Genomic DNA, 12020 nt, shown 5'->3' on the forward strand with positions numbered 1-12020 from the left:
ACTGGGGTAATCGGGATGGGTGTGTCAGAGGTGGTGCGGTTGGCGCAGGATAGAGCAGGGTTTAGAGCTGTTGTGCATAGGGTCGCTATGAGTGGGAAACGACTCGATAGCACATAACAACAACAACAACAACATGGGCATAGAGGGAGGGCTCTGATTGCATGGTCCTCTGTAGGGAATCACTGTGCTAACATAAAGGTTGTGCCCCTTAAGTTGCTCAAAATACTGCCCCCCCAAGAGGTTCCAAAGGAGAAATATGGGCAATCTCACCCAATATGGTTTAGAACCTTCAAAAAGCTGCTGCTGGGTCAATGGCTTGCTTGGGAGCTGGTTCTGATTCGCTGATAGTGAGGTTTTTGGGGTTTTTTTGATTTGTTTTTAAATGGGCATACAGTGTTCCTGTCTGGACTCCAGGAAACATAAACTCAACTTTAAACTGTATGTAGCATTTTTAAGGCTTAAAGAAATGGCCTTTGGCTTTCATTAGATTTCTCAAAATTATCTGGGTCCCAAAGAGATTAGTGCTTTCAAAGCATTTTGCGTTTTGCTGTTAAAAATGACCTTAGCATGCTAGCCTTTGACATTCAATCAGCAGCAGCACTCTCATTCCCAATTCACCTCAGTCGGTAGTTCTTAACTCCTCCAGCCTGCAGGGCACAGTCAGGCCTCGTGAGGGAAACAGGTTAGTTCCGGTCTAGCCTGGGCCTCTCAGGAGCCACATCTTGGGGAGCAAGACAGGCAAGCACTTTTCAAACTTTAATGTGTGAGATAATTAACTAAGAATCTTCTTCCTAAACTGCAGGTTCTATTTTGGTAATTTTGAAGTGGGCTCCTAAGTTCTACATTTTCACACACACAAAGAATAATTAATAATTTGCAGTAATTTACATGTACACCTCTTGTTAAGCACTCAAAGTTGGTAAGTCTTGAAGAAACAAGTCAATCAGGAGTCGAACAATAGCTTTAATAAGGAATGCCTTATTTAACACTTTGGTTCCTAGACTTTGATGTACATTGGAATCATTTGAAACTCTAAACAGAGCTAATATCTGGCTCCCACACCCAGGTATGCAGATTAATGTGTTAAACTGGGTAAGGTGTGAGTACTTTTGTAAGTTCTGATTTGCAGCCAAGTTTGGGAACACTGACCTGATGGTTGCCACCATTGACTTTGCAAGGCATAACATCTGGAAGTGATTAGTAAAGTTGTGATGAGAAATGTGATCTGCCTGAGCCCTGATCCTTCCACCAGATGGGACCTTCTTGAGACTTCAATTGAGAACTTCAAAGCAAGTTCAAAAGTTCCAAAGGCTTGGAAAAGGTGAGGGTTAGTGAAGGAGATGAAGAGCCTCAACAAGATGGGTTGTTACAGTAACTATGGCAATGGATTCAAATGTGTCAAGGATAATAAGGATGATTCAGGATAGGGCAGAGTTCAGGTCTGTTGTTCATAGTGTCTGAGTCTTGTTCATAGGGTTGCTATGAGTTATACCAGATTCAATGGTATTTAACAATAACTAATACTTTATACCCATTCTCTGCAACTTTCGTTAGGACTTTATCGTTTTCTCTTCCTACTATATGGTGGTGGTAGCAAGGAAATTAAAAAACATATTGCGATGGGAAAGTCTGCTGTTAGGGACCTTTCCAAAGTTCTGAAGAGCAATGGTGTCTCTCTGGAGACTAAGGTGCGTCTGATACAGGCCACTTGTTATGCTTCAGAGAGTTGGACAATGAGTAGGGAGGATAGAAGAAGAATTGATGCCTTTGAGCTGTGGTGCTGGAGAAGAGTATTGAATATACCATGGACTGCTAGGAAAACAAACAGATTCATCCTGGTAAAGGTTAAACCAGGCTGCTCCTTGGAGGCAAGGATTCTGAGGCTTTGTCTAACATACTTTAGACATGTTGTAAGGAAGGACCGGTCCTTGGAGAGGGACATCATGCTTGGTAGGGTGGAGGGACAGCACAGGAGGGGAAGGCCTTCTATGAGGTAGATTGATTCAGTGACTGGGGTAGTTGGGATGGGTGTATCGGAGACAGTGTGATTGGCACAGCACAGAGCCGAGTTTAGGGCTGTTGTACATAGGGTCGCTATGAATCGAAAGTGATTCAACAGCACATAACAACAACAACAACAACAACAACTATACAGTGGGCAGTGTTTGCTGGAGCTCACAGATTAAAATAGGATTGGAAGCAAGAGTGACATCCACTTCTGAAATAGCTTGCCTCTGGAAACTCTATGAACTTAGAGAAATGATGAAAATCAAACAAATGCTCAGGTCTTTCATTCCTAGGGTCACTATGAATCATCTATGATTCGACAGCACTTAACAACAACAAACAACAGTCTAAGGTTCCAGTCGTTGGGAAATGGCATCATACTGAGAGAAGTGGAAGGTCAGAGAAGAAAAGAAGGTCCTCAACATGATGGATTGATACGATGACTGTAGCAATGGGCTTGAGTGTGTCTCAGATTGTGGGGGTGGCATAAGATAGGGCAAGGGCTGCATCTGTTGTTCATAGAATTGCTGTGAGTCATACAGAGAGCTCTATTGGCCTAGTGGATAGAAAGTTACGCTACCAAGCCAAAGGTGGCTGATTTTAATGTGTCCCTCCAGTCTGGTTTTAATTGTTTTTGGTCAAACATTCTTCTAAGTGGCATAGCACTGGTCTGTCCATTTGCTGTACAGAGTTAACTCATGGTTGCTGTGACACTAAACATTTTGACACTTATATGTCAAATGCAATAAAAGGTTACCCATGGTGGACAGTGTTTGGTGGAGCTCCCTGATTAAAACAAGCTTGGAAGCAGGCGTGGCATCCACTTTCAAAATAGCTTGCCTCTGGAAACCCTATGAACCTGGAGAAATGATGAGTTACAAGTGTTCAGGTCTTTCATTCACAGGGTCTCTATGAGTCATCTATGACTCGATGGCATGTAAAAATAACAATAACAACAACTATAATAAAAGGCATTTGACTGTGTGGATTATAACGAATTATGTCTAACATTGAGAAGAATGAGAATTCTAGAATATTTGATTGTGTTCATGTAAAATCTATACCTAAACCAAGAAGCTGTTGTGTGAACAGAGCAAGAAAATATTGCATCATTTAAAATTAGGAAATGTGTGCATGAGGGTTCTATCCTTTCTTCATATCTGTAATCTATATGCTGAGGAAATTATTTGAGAAGCTGAACTCTATGAAGAAAAATGTGACATCAGGATTGAAGGAAGACTCATCAATAAACTTCATCACGTGGATTACACAACATTGCTTGATGAAAGTGAGGAGGACTTGAAACACTTGATGCAGAATGTTAAACACTGCAGCCTTCAATATGGATTACTTCTCAATGTCAAGGAAACAAAGATCCTTGTTACTGTACCCATAGGTAGCATTATGATAGACGGTGAAAAGATCGAGACTGTCAGTGACTTAATCTATATTAGATCCACAATCAAAACACTTGGTACCAACACTCAGAAGCTCAGAAGATATATTGCACTGTACAGTTTGTAGTCAGGGACCCTCTAAATTATTGAGAAGTAATGATGTCAGTTTGAGGACTAAGGTGCACCTGATTTAGGCCACGGTCTTTTCAGTTACCTGATAGGCATCTGAGAGCTGGGCAATGACTAAGAATGGCAGAGAAAGAATTGATGCCTTTGAACTGTGGTGTTGAAGACATGTGCTGAATCTTCAAAATAACCAACAGATGTGTCTTGGAGAAGGTACACCCAGAGTTCTCATTGGAGGTAAATATGATAAAACTTCATCTCACATATTTGGAACATATCACTAGGAGAGGTTATTCCTTGGAGAGGGACATCATGCTTGGAAAAGTGGAGGGGCAACAAAAGAGAAGTAGACCCTCAACCAGATAGATGGGTTGGCCCAGTGACTGCAACAATGGGCTTGCATGGGATAGGATAGTGTTGAAATTGATTGTTAATAGAGTTGCTATGAATTGTACTCGATTTGACAACACTTAACAACAACTATGTTAAAGGCTAATCTTGCGTAGTCAGAAGAAAGGAATAATTTATAGTACTATAAAATATATAAATGGTAAGAATAGCCATAAATAAATAACGAGAAGTCCTAGGAAGGGAATGAATTGTGAGAATACAGGAATCCAGGATTGGTGGGGTACAAGAAGAAAGAGACCATTGAGGATCACTAAGACAAGAGGAAAGTTTTCCCAGGGTCCCGTGGCTGCAACTTAGTCATTTTTCAATACTGATTTCCAGAGTTGAACACGATTTATTTGGTACTTTTGTTAAAGGCAGATTTTAATTAAGTCTGGAGTGTAACCTGATAGTCTTCATTTTCAACAAGCTAGTGTTGATGCCCAAATTGCTGGTCCGAAAGCCCACCCTCAGTGTTGTTACATATAATCAAGTTGGAATCAACTCATAGCTGATTCTCCAGAGGGCTTTCAGAGGCTTAAATGGGAGATTTCCTGTGGAGTAGCTGGTGGATTTGAACCATGTGCATTTGAGTTGGCAACACAATACCTTGCCATTAAGCCACCAGAGTTCCCTGTACTCTCAGTAGTCTCTACATCTTTTCATTTGCAAAACTCCTTTAAACTTTACTCTAAAAAAAAGTGAGCACTGTTTTCACATTTCTGCAGACTATCAAGATATTCTACATGAGTTAGCATTATTTGTATAATAAGAAAAGAAAACTTTTATGCTCCTTATAATGAACAACATTGTTATCTTGATGGCCTACCCTGAAATGCTACCAAACTAAGCCCCAAACCCCTGACAAGTTGCCATTAAGTCAGTTATAATTCATGACAACGTGCACTGAGAAGAACCACATTCCATAACGTTTTCGATGACTGTGATTTTGGGAAAGCATAGCTCCACGTCTCTCCTCTGGGGTTTCTCTGGGTAGATTTAAGCACCTAATCCACCACTAACAGATTATTTAACTGTTTATTCTAACCAAGGCCTCTCAGAAATCCACAGAGCTCAGGAAATAGAATCCAGGGTGAAGAAGAACAGAAGGACAAAGTTGACCACTTTGCAAGTAAATTCTACATTTACTTTACGAGTAAATTTTAAGATTTACCTACTCTAGTAGACCAATTGGCAGCATCATGATAGACAGAGAAGCAATTGAGATTGTTAACAATTTCAACCTTCTCAGTTCCACAATCTATACTCTTGGCACCAGCAGTTGGGAAATCAAAAGATGAATTGCGTTAGGAAAATCTGTTGTCAGGGACCTCTCCAAAGTGCTAAAGAGTAACAATGTCAGTCTAGAGACTAAGATGTGCCCGATCCAGGCCATAGCCTTCACAATTATTTTGCTATGCATCAGAGAGCTGGACAATGACTAAATATGACAGAAAAAGAATTGGCTCCTCTGAGTTGTGGTGCTGGAAAGAGTCTTGAATATACTATGGACTGCCAAGGAAACAAACAGATCTTTCCTGGAGAGGGTGAATCCAAATTTCTCCTTGGAGGCAAGGATTTTGAAACTCTGTCTCACATACTTTGGGCATGTTGCCAGCAGGAACCAGTCCTTGGTGATGGACATCATGCTTGGAAGGGTGGAGGGACCGCACAGGAGAGGATCATGAGATGCATTGACACAGAAACTAGGGTATTGGGAGCAGGTGTTTTGGAGAGAGTGAGATTGGCTCAGGATAGGGTAGGGTTCAGAACTGTTGTGCATAGTAGGGTCCTTATGTATCATAGTGGACTTGACAGCAGATAGCAACAACAATAGCATTCTAGAGAGGCCAATGAATTTCATTTGAACAAGACCCTTGATCTCCTTGAACGAGTAGATTTCTGAAGTTCTTGTATGTTGATGGGTCCTAACATGCTCTCAGCTCTTCCGAGTGCATGGGTCCCTCTATCACTCATGCTCCAATTGTCCATGACTGCTGTTTCTCTACTTGTGTTGACTCTGCTGCTGGTCATGCCTACTTTTGCCTGAGAATACAGGTAAAGGAGCAAGAGAGGCTCCTCTCAAAGTGCAGAGCAGCACACGTCAGCCTTGAAAAAGTAAAAAATCTAACAAAATAGTTCAGATTTGCATTAATTACTAGCTCAAGGTTTAACCAGCTTTACTACGCTTTTTGAGTCTTTTCTGTTTTGCATTAAGTAACACTATGAGCAACACAGTGTCTTGCATATAGTATAATGGAGTATGACTCAACATACAACCCTTACGCTCCAGTGAAGCTCTAAGATTGGTTTGTAATCTACCTTATAGAAAGGTTCCAAGGCTCTAAGGCCCCAGAAGGCCTCTCAGTAGTTCAGAGCTGAAGGATGTTGCCACTTTCTAGGTTTCTTCCACTGTGTCTGTCAAAGCAAGCACTCACTGCTGCCTGAGGCTTTCTCTTATCTGGATGACATTAGCTTTTGTTTTGTTTTGTTTTTGTTTTAATTTTATTATTTTTGTGTGCGTGTACCGTCAAATCAGATCTGACTGGTACAGGAGGAGATTGCCCCTCCTTCCCCGGCAGAGCATCTGACATTAGCTTTTAACAAAGGCTGCATGTGAAGCAAGAGGTCAGGTCAAGTTAAACCATTGTCAAAGGGTAGGAACTGAAGCATAGGTGACCTTCCAGTGATTTTTCAGAGGCTATAAAACCCCTGGGAGGGCCATCCACTTTGCATAATAGTTCATTAGTTCCTTGTTTTTCAGTGCTGCATAGTATTCCGTTGTGTGAATATACCAGAGCTTCTCTATCCATTCCTTTGTTGATGGGCACTTGTGTTGTTTCATATCTCAGTCACAAAAGGACAAATATTGCCTAGGGCCACTGTTGTGAAACAGGACTGACATTGGGGTTGAGGGAAGACAGAGAAGAAAGGGAGGAATGATGTATACTGCATTGCAACAGATGAGGAAGAGAAATGTTAAAAGGGATATATGATTAGGTATTATTGTCATGACAGAAGTCCAGAATGAAGGCTTCACAGTGCAGTGGACTTAGGGGGAGGAATTACAAAGCAATGAAAGAGTTTTGGGGTTTTTTTTGTTTTTATTTTTTTCTACTTATCAAGGAGAAAAGTGAATTGGGGAGAGGGGGTGGACAGGGAGAAAAGTGCAACAATGAATGAGTGTAAACCCTAAGTCTGTAAACTTTCATTAAAATTAATAAAAAATTTGTTAAAATTAATTCATAATAAAGGAGGGGGGAAGGAAAAAAACAAAGCAAAAAACACCTGGGAGGAGAGTGCCTGCCTTGCTCCCAAGGAGCAGCTGGTGGACTTGATCCACCTGCCTTTGCTTTGGCAGTCCAACTCCTTACCTCTAGGCCATCTGAGCTTCTCTGAAGTAGGAACTAAGAGGAGACTCACTTTTCTGGACTCTTCAACTGGCAAATCCTCCCTTACATTGCCTCCCACCCACCCTAAAGTTGACCTGAAGCATATACCACTTCTCTGAAGGTTGAGTCCAAAGTTGTCCCATGCTCAACTGTCAATTCCAACTCTTTAAAGGCAATCCCTGGGAGCTCTGATGGTCTGGTCTGTAGGGAGTTGTTCTCCTAATTCAAAGGTCAAGTCTCTCTGGTGATTCAAATCCACCAGTGACTCAGACACCCAAGAGAGGGAGCTGAGTCAGTTCCAACTGGATTGCAATGAAAGAGCTAAAACGAGAAGGGTCCCCCCAGCCTATACCTCCAGTTTTCTTTCTGGGGAGACTCAAGACACACATAGGCTGCTATTAGCAACATTTTTGTTTGTTGTTATTTGCCATCAAATCGGATCCGACAGGCACAGGAGGAGATTGTTCCTCCTTCTCCAGCAGAGCATCTGGTGGATTTGAACCATGCACCTTTGGTATTGCAGCGCAGCTTCTTGCCACTAGGCCACCAGAGCTCCCTGTTGCATTTTATGAGATGCTGAAGGTTTCGGATTAAGCAGAAATGGCATTCGCTTCCTAAACAACTTGCCTCTGGAAACTATGAACTTTGAGAAACGATGATAGTTTTAGAAAGACTTCAGGTCTTTTGTTCATAGGGTCACTATGAGTCATGCTCGACTCAATGGCAATGAACAACAGACATTCTTTATCAATTCAGAATAGAGATTTTTTTAGAACTTTAATCCATTGAGTGATTAAATTGTTATGCGTATTGTTCTGTCAACAATTGTTTGTGTCAAGTTGACCCCCAACTCATCTCACGCAAAATGGAATAACAGTTGTTCCTGGACCATCCCTGTGATCCAAAATGTTGTGACCCAGAGGGACCTATAGGACTTAAGAAAACTGCCCCATCAGGTTACCAAGACTGTAAACCTTTCTTCTGCAGAGTTTGAACCACTGACCTCTCAGGTAGCAGCTGAATGCCTAACCACTGTGCCACCAGGGTCCTTCATTTCCATATGACCTCAAACTAAACCAGCCCCACAGGGAATCCAAGGCTCTAAATCTTCACAGACGTGGACTTTCTTTCTCTTATGGAACAGATGGTGTGTTGGGACTGCCCATTTTTTGCTAGCAGCAAAGCACTCAATCGCTGTGCTACCAGGCACCTAATTTTCACAGAAATCAACTGACATTGACTTGGTTCCGACTATGGCGGCCCTCCATTGGGTTCCCAAGCCTGTAAATCTTTACTATAACGGACTGCCCATCGTTCTTCTGGACAGTGACTGGTGGACTTGAACTTGCAACATTTTAGTTAGCTGCCAACAGAATTATGCACCATGCCACCTGAGCTCTGAATTTGCACAAAGATATTTGCAATTTATCAGCATAAATAACTTTCCATGTTGGTTTGTTTTGCTAACTTTCACATTTATCCCTGAAATACAACAAAAGTAACTTCAGACACTGGCTAGTCATCCTGGATGACTTACTGTGATGACTTGAGGCCACTTACTTCATTTTTCTGTGCATTATCTCAGTGGTACTTAACTGGGGAAATACCCCAACGCCCAGTTCCCAAAGTGGAAGGGGCATTTGCAATTGACACCTGATCCATACAGGCTAGAGTTGCTGCTAAATATCCCTTCAGCACACAGGACAGGCCCTACAGCAAAGCAACATTTGGCCCTGAATGCCAAAAGAGCTGGAGTTGAGAAGGCCAGTTTTAAAGCAATGGTTTGACCTGCCTTAGTGTTTTTGAACTTGACGTTGTATGGACTAAATTGTTCTTAAAAGCAAACAAAAATAAAAGTCACTGCACAGAGCCTTTCTACATTCCATTGGGATAGTTGTTAGCATTCAGCTGATGGTAATATAATCAACACTTCAGCCTTTATTTTGGAGCACAGAGCCTCATTATGTGTGACAGCACCCGCCCCATGGTGAGAAAAGAAAATGGTAATGATGGTTTTAGAAGAAACAACCACCCTCAAAAGTCCTGGGAAAGTTTCAACAACAAAATTGGTAGCTAGAGGGGGAACAACGGAAGCAGATACCTGTCACCCTGTTCCTCAAACAGCAGAATCCTCCTAGAAACAACTGCCTCAGCCACTCTGTCAAAAGGACCTTGTCAAGTAAAGACTGTAACTGCCAACAGGTTCCCTAGGAAAGGAGGTGGAGGAGAAAGGAGCTGAAAAATTTCCATGACTCTGTGAATTACTCTAACACAGAGCACAAAAGGGAGGTAGACGTGACAGCTTTACAATAAGACAGCTGCTCCAGGTGAGCCGGGAATGGAGTGACCTGCAGATGCTCAGTGAGCCCAGAAAAGGACACTTTGTTCTCCTCCACTCAATGTCAAATGCTTTCACCAGGAAGCATCAAGTCTGTGCAAATGTTTTTGAGCTAGGATTTTGAGTTTTGCGAGTGCTCTTGGTTATTTATAAATGCATTGCAAAATGGCCAGCATCTCAAGATTATAGTCTGTTAGGTGCACCAGGAAAGAGACACAAATGATGGATCCTGTTTTTCTGCATGGAATGGGGAAAAAAAGAGTCTCAATGTATGATAGGTGTGGGAAACATCAGAAGCCTTTATGTCTGTGAATAGCACATGCTTTTCCTCTCCTTATCCACAATAGGAAACACTTCAGATTGTTTACAGCCTTGCCACAATGCTCTAACTGTGGTTTAAAAGGGATGCTCTTCTAGTAGCATCAAGTTGGGCATGATCCCTAGCAACTGTATGAACAAAAGGCCTGAAGCCTTTCTATAACTATCATCATTTATCAAAGTTCATAGAGTTTCCAGAGACATGCTGTTTAGGAAGTGGATGCCACTCCTGCTTCTAAAGTAAATATTAGGTAAGCAATAAAGAATAAAGAAACAGAAAATGCTCCTAGAGGAGCACTGGTGTTTTTGTTTGTTTTTTTCCTCTGTGTGTGTGGGGTGTGGGGCATGTGGAAGACACAATCTGGGAATAAACTAGATCCTGGCATGGTTTTTAAATGTTAGTTCCCAAGGTTCATCTGTTTTGAAACCAGGTGAATGGCTCAGGATGGAGTCTCATCTGTTCAAGCCACTGTCCAATGGAGCCATGGCAATTCTCAAACATTGGCTGTTCCTCCTGGATGGATTTCTGTGATACCTTGAGGCTAGTTACTACCCCCGGCCCACCTGCACATTGTTACAGTGATACTTACCTGGAGAAACTCTCCTAGCCTCCAGCCCCCAACATTCAGCAATCTATGGAGACATTTTTGTTTGTCACAACTTAGTGGGATGGAACTTAGTGGAACTTCGCTGTTGGCATATGGTGCACAAAGGTCAGAGATGCTACTAAATGTCCTGCAGTACACGGCACAGCCTCCATGGCAAAGAAATATCTGATCCCAAATGCCCACAGTACCAGAGTGGAAAAGCAATATTCTGGGCAGTTCGGGGGGGAGGGAATAGTCTATTCCCCAACGTATTTTCCTATTGTCTTTCAGAAAACTTTCCTTGGATCTACAAGGACTACTCTGTTGTCTTATGCTGAGTTCTTTAGAAAGACGTATCTCAAGGAAGTAGTTCATGAACTTGTAGAAGTTGGCAAGTCCCAAGTCTGTGGGTCAGACTTTCAAGATGAAGGCTTTTCGCTGATGTGGCTGCAGTAGCTAATGACCCTATGAGCATCAAGACAGATGACAGGCTGATGGAAGCTGGTGAATTGATGGAAGCTGATGAATTGAAGATCAGCAGGTAGTGGGGCCAATTCAAGCCGAAAGAATAGGAAACCAGATGGTGAAAGCCAGACATAGAATCTAGATAGAACAAAGAGCAAGAGAATTTTGCCAGATGACCACATACATATTTGATGCACGGCACTGTCCTAAGGACACTCCCTTTCAGCTGATTGTTTGCTCATAGTAAATCTCTTCATAAAGAGATTAAATACAAGTTAATCACAGGAATGATTATATATTATATGGGCTAAAGCAGAGAATCATAGGCAGCCGAGTTGACACACAACTTTAACCAACACATCTGTCAAGGATAGCTTTCACCTACGTTCCCAAATCTGTAAAGTACAGTTTACAAAACTATAAAAAGGAATGCATGTTCTATTGAAGATATCTCTAATTGGCAAAGGCTGAAATGTTAACATAAAGTTGTCTTAAGGAGTTCTGCTTTGAAAAGAATGCTGACTAATCTAGAAGGTATGATAGAATTAGAACAGTAATAATTTTTTTTTTTAACAGCTCTGGTGCTGGTGTAGTTAAGATAATTTGCTGTTAACAAAAAGACCAGCAATTCAAGTTCACCAGGCAGTCCTTGGGAGACAGATGTAGCAGGCTCATCCAAGATACATGAAAGTCTTGGAAATCCGATGGGGCAGTTCTACTCTGTTCTAGAGAACTGCTGTGAGTTAGACTCAGCTCAGTGGCAGTGGGTTTTGTTAGGTTTTATTGAAATAAAAAATGCAAACAAGGATCATCAATGAATGCTGAAACTAGATGAAGAGTTACTGGAAGACAGTAACTGTGGTACCAACATGTTGTTGTTGTTGTTATGTGCCGTCGAGTCGCCTGCGACTCATAGTGACCCTATGTACAACAGCCCTAAACTCCGCTCTGTCCTGTGCCAATCGCACTGTCTCTGACACTCCCATCCCAATTATCCCAG

This window comes from Elephantulus edwardii, unplaced genomic scaffold (assembly GCF_000299155.1).
Source record: "Elephantulus edwardii isolate Elephantulus edwardi_28Jun2011 unplaced genomic scaffold, EleEdw1.0 scaffold00124, whole genome shotgun sequence".
In the NCBI taxonomy this organism is placed as follows: Eukaryota; Metazoa; Chordata; class Mammalia; order Macroscelidea; family Macroscelididae; genus Elephantulus; species Elephantulus edwardii.